Here is a 13887-nt window from a genome sequence, read left to right as displayed (position 1 = left end):
AAAATGTTATCAACAATGCAAGGGTTAAGGAACACTGAAACTGCAAGATCTTATCAAAGTTTACCTGTCTAAAGGTCACAATATACTAAATAGTTTCCCTATAATTCAATGTAAAAGCGACAACGTTGAGCGAAAATAAATTCAACATTTTGAACATAGAGACCCCCATAACCATACCTTTTCTTAAAGGCCATTCTAAGCGGAATCGATTTATGCAATAAAAAAGATATATCATGTTCAAACCAAAAAAGAACTTGACGCTAATCAAAATCGACTGTTTTTGCAACTTTTTTTCGGCCGTTTCTTAGTGGAATGTAACCTTTTTCAGTGCAAGGCTTTACTTAAGTCTCCAAGTTCATCATATTTCAGGGATTCGGTGGTGAACACCTATTTATGCCCTACCATTATCTCCGAAAGATAAAACCCGAACAATAGTTTAAGAAGTAAAACATGCCTTCGAGTCAACTATGATATTTTTTTAGAGAGTACAGCCCTACATGAAACGAGTATTTAGTATATTGTAACCTAAACCACAAACTCATGCGAATGGTACCATTTAAGCAAGCAATAATTGCTTTTTATTGACTTCGTCTTTCTTTCGTACTTTTTATCAACCATATTGGATCAGTTCGCAATTTCCCGAATTAAAGTGTCGCTGGTTGGCTAGCGCATTACACCAATTGTTTGCACAACGGATGAACATCAACTCTGCTAGGTGCTATGGGTCCGTATTCACCGACGTTTTGGTGAAAGTCTAAATTATAAACACAAACTTAAGAAAATAAATCAATCGAAATAACATTTAACCCATAATAATGGTCACAAAACGATCACATCAACATTAGAAAACTTTACTTCATCAATGAAAATAGCATGTTAAAATGAATACATCTACATTGAACATTGAAACAAGTGTAACACGTCAAATGAAAAATATGCTACCATATTAATTGGTTCTTGTCCCAACGCTGTGTATCCCCAATGACAAAGTACTTTGGCAATTATAATTATAAATATCAACAATGTCATGCACAAATGTTACTACCTGCCAGTAAACAGTGAAATAAGCACTACTAGTACTATTCAGTGTAAGTGTTAATTATAGACATACATTTACTAGAAAAAATCAATCGAAATAATGCTAAACCCATGATAATGGTCACAAAACAATCAACATAAAGAGAACTTCATAATAGTTTGTCCGGACACGCTCCAAAACATGTACAGCTTCGTGAGCATCTGTTACAACAAATACACAACTGGCAAACACACACTTCACATGTGTCATCTTGACAACCATCGCCTTGGGCAGGAATAGGATTCATGTCTTTAGTTCTTAGCTCCTTCAGAACAGTACGTCTGACGCATTCCGTCCCATTCACCATGGTCTTCATAGCGTCATGGCAATCCGTTATGGACTGCGGGTACGCGAAAACTAGAGCAAGAGCGGGATCTCCATCGCTACCGGCTCTGCCAGTAAGACAGGATAGAGCGCGGTGCGCCCCAGTGGACCACAAGCCACACGTCCGGAATGTCGATCTACCATCACAGAAAATAAATGTCATTGTTGAGTATCAAGATTTACCTTTTTTTTAAATAAAAATACATACTCATGTTTTAACTTCGTACGATATACAAGTTTAATTTATATGGTATGAACGTGATTGAGCAAAATTGAATAAGAGAAACTTTATTAACTAAGTAAATAATAGTTTTATTGAGAAAAAAATGTCGAAGTGAGTTATAATCATTGTGAAAGTAACTTACTCCAAGCCCAAAGGCGACTGTTGCCACAACAACGCTAACTCTTCCGGCCCGGAAATCATTTAGAAATCCTCTCCTTTTGTGGCGTCCGTTGTTGAAGATGTAAACATTTCAACAACGCGGTTGTAGCTACGGTGCTCCCCGTCGTAAGACGTGTCACCGAGTTGAATAACCAACCATGACCACACTTGATATACACACCTGTACGACCTGAAATCGCAAAAGGAAGATCTTTTTGACATACATGTAATATAAGATTTTTTTTTATAGGAACACAGACATAGAAAAGCATAGTACAGTGTAGTTTACCCAATTACAAAGATCTTCACACTATTGTACATAATACATAAATTTTAAACAAACAAGCCAACATTCTGATTAAAACAGAATTGAATTGAATTAAAATTACACACTTGCAGAATATTATAGTCTTGACCAGTGTGGGTGTTGTCTGAAACTGTTGCAGCAACCACACCAGCTCTTCGTCAGCGTGATCAGTCGATTTCTAACCGCCAGTCGAATATTCGGTCTGAAGATTTTATCATACAAATAGTATCATAATTATAATAGTTATAGTGTTGTATTTAATTATCTGGGTACACTTTTACTAATTTAACTACTAACGCAAATATCTGACGTACACAGGGAGTTTAATTAAATTGTATGTTATTTATTTTTCAAAGATTACTACCAATTATTATCAACCTATTAGTTAATTAAGAAGCATGGATTGTATTATAAATATGCGCACCCGATCAGAAAACGTAAGTAGCTTCTTTAAATAGTTCCCAGATAATTTTAGGAATTGCCTTTCCACTAACATAGTGACTTTCACCACCCGGGGATTAGGATGGAGTGACGAAGAATATACAGAAAACCAATCTTAGGACTTGTATTGCAAAATGTCGTTAACTTGAACACAAAATCTAAATTAGTCTTAATTAATAATGACAATGTTAAAGGCATGAGTTAAAAGCACACCTGGCAGGCGACATGAAAAAAAATGCCGGAGGTCAAATGGAAGTGTTTTTTTTAAGCAACTTTCTTTTAAAAGCGTTCTCTTAGTCGCGAGAAGGGCACGCTAGGCGCGGGAAATGTTAACTGTCAAGTGAACATGACTCAGATCACAGCGCACGATTGGCTGACCCGTTACACAAAATTGGGCAACCTATTGGCACAATTCCCCCCGATTGGCTGACCCGTTATGCAAAATGAGTCAACCAAAGGGCACAATTCCTATCCGCATTACGTTTTTACATAACTTAGAACCAATTGCCATTCATAAAACCGTTTATTAGTGGACACAGTTTTATTTATACGACGTTTGCTGTTAATTGTAATTATATAAAACTTACTGCTAAGCATTTAATATTTGCTACGAGGATTGTGGTATTTTGTCTCATTTACCTGTCGGGTAATACGCCGACGGATAACGCATCGTTGGACAACAGCAGACCTTGGTGTATATTCTGCTGTACCTTCTCTGTTGCTGTAGCAGTAACTGCAAGCAAGGGTACATCAGTTCTGTCAGGCTGCGCAGTTCCCCAATTTGTCGGAACTCTGGTCGGAAATCTTCGCCCCTAATAATGTTTTACTGTAAATAAGTACAATTTATTTTTGTTTTGTAAAGTAGAATTCATGGAGTAATGGTACGGTAAACAAAGTTGACTTTTTTTCAACAGATGTTGACCGAATATCCGAATATTCGTTCGGAAGGATGACCAAATATTCGAATACCGAAATCGGTATTCGTTGCCATCCCTTATAAAAATATAAACAAACAAGCACATTTGTTAGATTGATACCACACGCCACATGCTTGCAACGCCAAATTCTGTAAACAACTACTGCTTTAGATTCATACATGATACACTTAAATAAAGGTTCAATCAAATACAAAAAGCAGTTAAAATACCAATATTATAAACATGTATTTTTATGTAAAAAGTGGCCATAACTCTATTATTGACCAATTGTTTGAGTGACAATTTGACCTTTACCATCCTCTTATCAATATGTACACTCATTCCAAGTTTAAATGAAATCTGCACAAGCAGTTCCAAGATTACTCTCCAGACACAATAGTGTGATTATTTTCAAGCAAAAAAGGCCATTACTCTGTTATTTGCAAATGAATTGCAACAGCATTTTACACACATCATTATATTATGATATATACACTTATATCAAGTTTCCATGAAATCCGTTCAAGCAATTCTGAGATATTGTTCCGAACGGACAATGCTAAAACTATATCCGTCCACCTATGGCGGTGGATAATAACAAAAAGAAAAGAGAAGCTATTTCTTAAAATTTTTATGTTTTATTATATCTTACAACAAAACAGTACTGCAAGAATGTTAAGCGAACAAACTATAATAATAACATATTAGATCAACACCATGTATAAGAGAATATGCATAATTTAAAACCCAAACATAATAAAATATAACATTTAACTGCATCATGATTCAAGATGTGAAGATATTGATACTTTATTGCATTATTATGTAAATCATAACAAAATAATCATTTATATACAAAATGAAATCCAAATGTACTGTTTTATCATTATTAAATTATAAATCTTATTGAAACTTCATCTTGTCATTATAAAGGCTACAGTATATGTGTGAATTAAAGTCAATTGTGGTCAAAAACTAGAAAACCTAGTAATGTCTTCAACAATTGGTAACCAATTTTTAGCTTGACTATAATATATAAAATATATATAGTGGAGCTATTCTACTCACCCCGGCGTCGGCGTGAGCGTCTGCGTGAGTGTCTGCGTTAGCATTAGCGTCTGCGTTAGTGTGCAAATGTGAAAGTTTTCGTACTACCCCAAATATTTTCTTTGTCCCTTGACTTATTGCTTTCATATTTTGCATACTTGTTTACCAACATGACCCCAACCTATTAACAATAGCAGACAACTCTATCAAGCATTTTGTCAAAATTATGGCCCCTTTTCCACTTAGAATATGCAGCAAATGTTAAAGTTTTCGTACTACCCCATTTATTTTCATTGTCCCTTGACATATTGCTTTCATATTTTGCATACTTGTTTAACAACATCACCCCAACCTATAAACAAGAGCAGACAACTCTATCAAGCATTTTGTCATTATTATTGCCCCTTTTATACTTAGAATGCATATTATTTATAAAACTATATTAAAGTTTGCGTACTACCCCAGATATTTCCTATATCCTTTGACATATTGCTTTTATATGTTGCATACTTGTTTACCAACATAACCACAACCTATAAACAAGAGCAGACCACTGTTTCAAGCATTTTGACATAATTATGGCCCCTTTTACTTTTAGATAATTGAACATTTTGCTTAAATTACCATAAGTTCTTTATTTATGATCACATTTTATTATTACTTTGACAAAACAACACTTACCTGAATACCACAATGGATTCCACCCAAACAAGATCCCACGCCCCTACCCAGAATCCCTTCCCCCCCCCAACCTACCCCCCCCCCAAATTTTTATTTTTTATGTTTTTTTTAAACATCATCTAATAAATTTCTCACATTATACCCCCCCTCTCACCTTCACCCCCTCTACCCCCCCCCCCCGATTTTTTTTGAAAGATTGTCTAATAAATGACCACACCCCACATTATACCCCCTCTCAACCCTCCGCCCCCCCCACCCCCCCCCCCCCCCCAAAAAAAAATAAAATATTTTTTCCTTTTTTATTTTTGAAAGATCGTCTAATAAATTATTGAATATGGACAATTTCCCCATGATGGGTTACGTTATACTGTCAAGCACTCGAATAATGGAGCGCGCTTTCCTCTGACAGCTCTTGTTCAAATCTTATTTAATCGAGCTATACAAACATTTGAAAAAAAACAAGACTCAACACAATAAGAGTTGGAACATTTTTTATCCTATGATTCATGATTTCAACGTAGTGTTTGGTATTTAATAAAGAATATAAATACAATGTAGATACAGGTATGAATTTTTGCAAAAACCTGCTTATCTTTTAGGTGCACTTTTTGCTCTAACAGGTGGTCTACTTAGTACATGTATGTAGTGAACAAAATGGATTTCTTTACAAATAATTTTACTTACAAAAATCAGATTCATTATCTCATTCATTTTTGTTTTTGTATATTCACAGTTGATGTACTGGAGACAGATTGGTCAGCCAGTGAAAGATGTTCTGTTGGTATTGAGAATAAATGGAATTCTAGCCAGACACAGGACATCTACTTACCTGTCCATGTGGAAGTGAGTGTAGTTGTTATAGTTTCTGTTGAGCAGCAGAATTAATAAATGAACTTAAATCAGATCCTGGAAATCTACTGACAAGATCCAGTGTCTAGGTGACATTGACTGGTTGGAATAGTAGTCTAGTGAGTAGTGGTAACAGAACTAAATCAAGACACTAGACATGTACGGACCTCCATCATGTCTTGGTGGAAGTGACTGCGGCTGGAATAGTTGTCAAGTGAGCAGCAGGAATTGAACTCAAGTCAGCAACTGGACCTGTACTTACCTCCAACTTGTTGAGGTGGAAGTGACTGCGGCTGGGATAGTTGTCAAGTCAAGAATTACCAGCCAAGTCTTGGCAGGTAAGATAAACTATATTTCAATAACAGCCACAGCCTCAGTGGCATGCAGCCGAATCACAGATTGCGTGCTTTACTATGGTTTAAGTTCTTAGGTATGGGATATTGTGATCCGTCATTGTCTGCTGTCAAATGTGTGTTGCCTGTCATTTCAAGTACCACTTTTGGCTTTTGACATCTTCCTTTAAACCATAGGAAAATTTGGACATATCTTTGCAGTCCTTACCCAATTGAGAAGAAATCCCTATTTGATACTATGTGTTGAAAATTTGTGTTGAACATTGAAGTTTAAGACAATTATTTATTAATTCCAGATAAAAGTAAGTTGTTCTAAGCAATTCATTATCAAGCCTGTTATTTATCACCAGTATTAATGTGGTCAAATTATTTTGAATGAGTATTTCATAAATTCCATATATTTACCTCAAACATCATGTTTATGACTTTAGTTCATGTCTAAAAGTATATTCAGTATGTATTTCAGTTTAATAAAGACACTAAGAACTTCTACAATTCCATGAAGTGAAATTAAGTAATAATTCCTGGACAAACAGAGAAGTTTGGTAAAAAATTTAATTTTGAGTTATCTCCCTTGGACTGGCATTACTCGTATATGTCACTTCCATTTCCAAATGTAGCATGATCCAACAAGGGAGGTCACATTTTGGTTGTTTACAAAAAGTGGTTCTTTATTACTTCACTTTACATGAGTCTAACTAACTTTTAAGAGCTCTTTTCTAGTTGGATTAAACAGTCTGAAATCACCCACTCCAGAAAGTCGAAACACTTATCTGACAGAACATTCAATTTCATGCTGCATGCAAGCTATTTACATCACAAAAATTGTGAACCAAAAAGATTGGAATATTTGTTTTCACTGTTATAGACAGTGTTCCTGATTGAAATCAACGTGCTATTGCTTGAAAATCATTTATTTATTGGTATACACAAGAAATGTCATTATGTGGTAGAATATTTGCAGAAATAGGAATTTTAAAAACATTTTGTGCCTTTCAACATTTTCCGATTGGTTTCGGAAGTTGCCGATCGTATTTATATACACTGTATTGATAGACATAGGCCAAAGGACAGAATATCCTTCATATTTCAAGTGTGTCGGCCTTGATATTGTCACTTTACCAAATGAGAAGCAAAATCATACATGTATCAACCCGTTATAGTCAGTAACATTAAAATATTTGGGTGCAGTCATTTGTTTTTTGTAAACCGCGACATGCTGTTTTTCAGAAAAATGACGATCAGTAATTTTGGTAACCATTGGACATTTCACATCACATAAATCTTTTCAACAGATCTTCGTAAGCAAAAAAAATAAATTATTCTTTATCAATCAAACAAAATTCAAAGGTTATTTTTTAACCTAGCTGTTTATTGACAAATTGGATATCTTAAAACGTAATGAAACACACAAGAGCTTTAACCCTTTACATGCTGGGAAATTTGTCGTCTGCGAAAATGTCGTCTGCTGAATTTCTAAAATTAGCATTTTCTTCGATTTTTTTCAAAGAATACTATCATAAAAGCAAACAGTTTGGATCCTGATGAGACGCCACACTTTGTGGTGTCTCATCTGGATCCAAACTGTTTGCAAAGGCCTTTAAAATTCGGTTCACGCACTGAAAGGGTTAACACCTTACTGGTCAGGCCTGTAATGATTCAGTCTTTCTCTTTCAAGCTCGCATAAAGGCTTTAGAGCAATTTATGCCTCAAACAGACACTTATTGTTATGGCCCCATAATTTTTTTTTTAATATTTACATATTTTCCACATTTTTACATCAAAAGCAACATGCCTCTTCGGTAAGCTCTCGATTCATTAATATCATCCTTTTAATCAGTGACATTTTAATATCTTAGCAACCATTATGAAATTTGTCACCTGTTTATTGTTAATGGCCGTACCATGTTGTCAACACCAAGGGTTTCAAATAACCAGTGCTCAATGTCATTAAAATGCACTTTTGTGTCATACGGAATACACTAGTGCGCTTGCTGGTGATATATTTGTCAATATTACACCTCAGAGATATTGGTCCTTCTATATCTATATGACCGGTTTCAGTCTGTAAAATGCGATCGAAAAACCTTAGAGCATATGGACCGGTCACTATTTTTTTGTATATGGACCTTCGGGGTTACACACCGCTATATGTGCACTGTGTTGACGCGTCATTGAACAGCATTGACACTATTTCAGCTTTAACAAGAGTACAAAAAAAAACTTAATTTAGAATAAACGACACGCTAACCTCAATGCCAACGTTAACATTAATACAATGTTTAAAACAATAAAGTCGAAACAATATTCACTTCCATTTTCTATTCTTCCATCCCTTTATCGAAACTCATTTAAAATCACACTATTTTATTGTATTCCTATCGAAGTTTACATAATGTATGATAAGCACACAATCCAAAATACGTTTTGCATTCGTTTGATGCCTTAAACAAATAACTAACTGTTAACAAAATAGCACGTCCGACATGTCCTAAACATCCAGAGCATTTAGCTCCAACTGGAATGTTTCGTCAAAGAAACTACGTCACACAATTTGCGTCATCGTTTGCGCATTCAGTTGCATGAAAAATATAACTACGGAAAGCCGGTTTAACACTGTACAGTGATACAGTGGATACTCTTCGGTGTAATATAAGAAATAGTAAACTCCACTTCGGTCCCAATGGCATTATAGTGACCAGCCAGACAGCCAAAAACTGTATATGGACCTGTTCAGGTTTTATGCTGTTTGCTGTTCATTAACTAAGGGTTGGAAATGTAGCCTTTAAGAAACTTGAATCTAGTAAGAAAGGTCTTCAATTAAATTTAACTTTCTATGGGACTACAAATGCGTCAAAATACGTATCTAAATGGTAAAGGGGCACTTTTTCAACTCATCTATAATTCAAAGTTGTGTCCACACATAGCGAGCTGTTATGGATGCACCAACAGTACTGCTGAACAAATAGAATCATCAAGTTGTCTTACTCTAGAAACTAAATAGTTCTGAAATCTGAGCTCGAAAGTCCATATAGCTACAATACCGGTTATGCATAAAGAACCACCTCTCAAAACTTTTCATAAAATTAAACTTTGCTGAGATTGTTTATAATTGACATCTTACTATCCACAATTCAAACAAATACATTGACATGTGTTTAATAGATAATACCAATTTGTTACTTAATAGTCTTATAGTTTCTGCCCACAAGTCAGCTGGTGATGCTGCTTGACTATAAATCAAGTCAGCATAGTCTATTGTATCAAATGTTGTAGTATATTTTCAGTCACACAAAGTATTTTTCAGCATAGCTGTCTAATCCAGCTTTACATCTTAGCTGACCTTTGTAAGCTAGGTAACAATCAACTTGAATATAAAATTCCAGAGTACTTTTAACCCTTTGCATGCTGGGAAATTTGTCGTCTGCTAAAATGTCGTCTGCTGAATTTCTCAAAATAGCATTTTTTTATATTTTTTTCAAAGAATACTATCAGAATAGCAAACAGTTTGGATCCTGATGAGACGCCACGTTTTGTGGCGTCTCATCTGGATCCAACCTGTTTGCAAAGGCCTTCAAAATTCGGTTCCAGCACTGAAAGAGTTAAGTAGTACCTGAGCCAACAAGGACCAATCAAGGGCAAGTTCTCTGTCCACGGAGCAAATCTTTTTCTACTTTTTGTTTTGTGAAATTATTCATACTGTTGATGTATTTTTGGATTTTCAAATTATTTTAAGGGAGGAATACCAAAACCAACAACAACAAAAAAATAATTAGGTCGTACTATGTATAAGTACGAACTTCCCATATAGTACTTACAGCAATACCAAGAAGTAACATCTTGTATCTAAATCAGTTTCCTGAAAATAAGATAGCTGTGATCTATAGATAGCTTGTGAATGGGAGAGATGGGGAAATGAACAGTTATTATCTCATGAAGCCAATTAACAATAGCTTGTTATGAGCTAACAGGAGGATAAATTGGGTAATCACTTGGCAGAAATGGAATGGGGAGAATACCTCCAATTTGGAGAAATAGGCAAATTATCATTCTGGTAGAAATGGCTTATGGTCACAACATACCAAAAGATTTCCTGCACAAGTTCAATGTAAAAGCAATAACTTTAACAAAAAATAAAGTCAAACTTTTGCGCGTAGACACCCCCATAACCATACCTTTTCTTAAAGAGCATTCCAAGCCGCAATGATTTAAACAATAAAAAATATAGGTCATCCAATATGTAAGAAAGAACTCAATGCGAATCAGCGGTCACTGTTTTATGGCCATCTTTTTACCGGCATCTCTCCAGTTGATGATGGTTTCCCGCCAACTGTCAAAGTCTTATGTAGTCTCCAACCTAAAAGCAAAACAGGGAATTTGTAGTATACAACAATGTTTTCCCTACCACATGAACACAGAAATATTCAAAAATAAAGTCATGGCAAGTGCCCGTACAGAGAATTGTGTTTTCAAATAAATGAAGATTTTGTTTTTAGAGGGTATAGCATTGAACACCAAAAGTATTTAGTGTATTGTAACCTATAAGAGAAATTTATTTTGACTGAAATGTGTTTTTCTTTCATATTATTATCTTCCCATCCATATTGCACCAATATATTAAGTTTGGCTGGATTAGCTGTCCATTTGGCCATTCTGTATCATATTTTCACACGCGGGTGTTTTCAGTTCGAAGAAGGCGATATTAGGCCTGTTAAAGCTTAACTGCCCCTTAAAGATTTAAAGCTGTTGTGTTCAATATCTGCAATAAAATACCAAAACAAACCAAATAGACATGCAAGTGGGGCTAATGTGTGGTGGGAAAAGAATGAATTTGTTAGATATTTTCACTCTAAGCAATTTTGATAATGTCTTATTTGTGTGTTTTTTTTTTAAACATCCCAAAAATGCCAATTTCAAAGCAAAAACAATCCAATTTCATCCAAGACAATAAACTAATTACTCAAAATGAGAGATCAAAGATACTTTCAAGTGTAGAAATCAATATGCTCCCAATAACTTGTTATTTCACACCAATAAAAGTGTAAAATCTTGAAAGCGCCTTGTCGATCGGTGCCCATTTATTTACCAGCCGCCAATGAAATATTCTAGCATATTATGTCATGGGTGCCTTTTAACTGCAGCAGATGGTCAATATGCATTGCCAGCTCTCATTTAGAGGTTCAAGACAATACAAATTTTCATATTTTTGACACAAAATAAGTACTTTAGGCTATTTTTATGGTGGCAATCTGGTCCAAATGGGAGTTTGTAACCAAGCGAAAGAATACAATGCTCATTTGTGTGTGTGGGGGGGGGGGGGGGGGGGTTTAAGCTGGAAGGAAAAGTTAAATTGAACAAAATACACATATGTAGGCAAGCATTATAAGCTTAGCAATGATGTTCCATGTAGTAACAGGGGTAGAAAGGCAGTTCAAATCAAGGCAGTGTCCTGAAAGGGGTTTCTAGTACTTCTTTTGGGGACACAGCTTCCTGCAGAATTCTCAACACAACAAATATCAATGATTCATGTCACCTTTCTATGCAAAGAAAAAGGAATATGGACAATACTGTCATTAAATCACTGAATGAGAGAAGCATGTACCAAATAAAAATTAAAACATGTTGCTGAAAGTGCCAAATTTTGTCAAAAAAATCCCTCTAAGGTAAATGATGAAGGGGACACTTGCTATAACAATCCTATGTTTAAGTAAGGCGCGACACCCTTTTAAGCCGGAACCATGAATATAAGCATATTGTGAGAAAACAATACCAAAAACAAGCTAATTGTAGGGTTACAAGTAGCAAATCAACTCAGCTGTACTGCATACATGCTCAGAAACAAGGATAAACCTGTTAAGTGCCAACTTCAGCTGCCAACAAAGCACGAGCTTTACATGTCAGGACGCGGAACTATCAATACAAACTGCGAGGAGAATTACATGACGGCAAGGGTGTGAGTGACCACAAACCTGATTATGACAGTCTTTCACACCTAAAGCATCATACATATGCTTATTTGCTTGTGTACATGATAACAAAATGATATTATTACCTGTTTTGCCATCAACAACCCTTATCCAGTGGCCCTTGACTTAGTCGCAGACATTCCTCTACCTGAAAAAGTCAAAATACCCAATAGAAAAAGATAAAAAAATGAAACAAAAACATGCATTTATGTATTTTAAGTGTACTTTTATGAATTATATGAAGTGATAAAGCTTGCTAAATTCATGATTGTACTAAATATGAAGGCTGGCTCAGTTAAGCATCTGCGGCACTGTCAATACTGTAAAAATGCCCGCCATTCCATGTTGGTGAAATGGGGCTCTGTTTGAATGTTCATGCTTTTCGCAAAAGCTTTAGTTGCGTTACTCGATCACGGAGTCCCTGGCGTTGAATTCTAACTTCATGTAACACATTTACGCGACATGGTCAACCAATATGCGGTTGAATTTAAGTCGGAAAGCAATTTAGCCCTTATTCCACTATATAAGGGTGGGGGGTCAACTTGAAAAACAACTATTCCAGGTCAAATAATCTGAATTCATGCATTTAATGCACTTATTTTCTTCCCTTTTGCTAAGAAATGACCAAAAATCAGCTTTCCCAGTCATATTTTGCACTTGCAGATGATATTTCATTTTTATCATTAGTTAGTTTAGGTCACAACATACCAAAAGATTTCCTGCACAAATTCAATGTAAAAGCAATAACTTTAACAAAAAATAAAGTCAAACTTTTGCGCGTTGACACCCCCATAACCATACCTTTTCTTAAAGAGCATTCCAAGCCGCAATGATTTAAACAATAAAAAACATAGGTCATCCAATATGTAAGAAAGAACTCAATGCGAATCAGCGGTCACTGTTTTATGGCCATCTTTTTACCGGCATCTCTCCAGTTGATGATGGTTTCCCGCCAACTGTCAAAGTCTTATGTAGTCTCCAACCTAAAAGCAAAACAGGGAATTTGTAGTATACAACAATGTTTTCCCTACCACATGAACACAGAAATATTCAAAAATAAAGTCATGGCAAGTGCCCGTACAGAGAATTGTGTTTTCAAATAAATGAAGATTTTGTTTTTAGAGGGTATAGCATTGAACACCAAAAGTATTTAGTGTATTGTAACCTTATTATCATTCTGTTAATCAATGGGAGCTTCTCTGTTTGCTGTGTAACCTAATTAGACAACCCTGTTAGAGACCGGTTGGAATGGTAATAATGCTATTAGTTAGGTGTAACTTGCATTTTTTCCTCAGAATCATTCATCATTCTCATCAAAGGTACAGTTACGCAATTGTCACTGGTAATGGGTGTTGGTTGGGTATGATATGGTTTGCACAAAAAACAACATATAACTAACTAAAAATGGTCTATATTGTTTCAACTTGATTTCCCTTTTAAAAGTATAATTTAAGTTGCTAGAACTATTAACCCATTTATGCCTAGCGTATAGAAAAAAAGACCTTGGCAAACAGCGTAGACCCAGATGAGACGCCACATGAT

At 35.4% G+C, this 13887-nt stretch overlaps 2 long non-coding RNA genes across 2 annotated transcripts; both read right to left on the bottom strand.

The window, feature by feature from the left end:
- Positions 1–926: 926 nt before the first annotated feature.
- Positions 927–2296, bottom strand: LOC127875927 (uncharacterized). The gene is made up of 3 exons (XR_008047515.1): positions 2178–2296; positions 1768–1974; positions 927–1539 (listed from the first exon to the last, which is right to left on the bottom strand). It is a non-coding gene; the product is annotated as an uncharacterized LOC127875927 (long non-coding RNA).
- An 8291-nt stretch (positions 2297–10587) lies between these two features.
- LOC127879181 (uncharacterized) lies at positions 10588–13431 on the bottom strand. The gene is made up of 3 exons (XR_008048957.1): positions 13267–13431; positions 12432–12493; positions 10588–10736 (listed from the first exon to the last, which is right to left on the bottom strand). It is a non-coding gene; the product is annotated as an uncharacterized LOC127879181 (long non-coding RNA).
- Positions 13432–13887: the final 456 nt, after the last annotated feature.

The sequence above is a fragment of the Dreissena polymorpha genome, chromosome 4, assembly GCF_020536995.1.
Source record: "Dreissena polymorpha isolate Duluth1 chromosome 4, UMN_Dpol_1.0, whole genome shotgun sequence".
Classification (NCBI taxonomy): Eukaryota; Metazoa; Mollusca; class Bivalvia; order Myida; family Dreissenidae; genus Dreissena; species Dreissena polymorpha.
The sequence above is the reverse complement of the archived record's forward strand: the minus strand, read 5'-3'. Positions and strand labels throughout refer to the sequence as shown.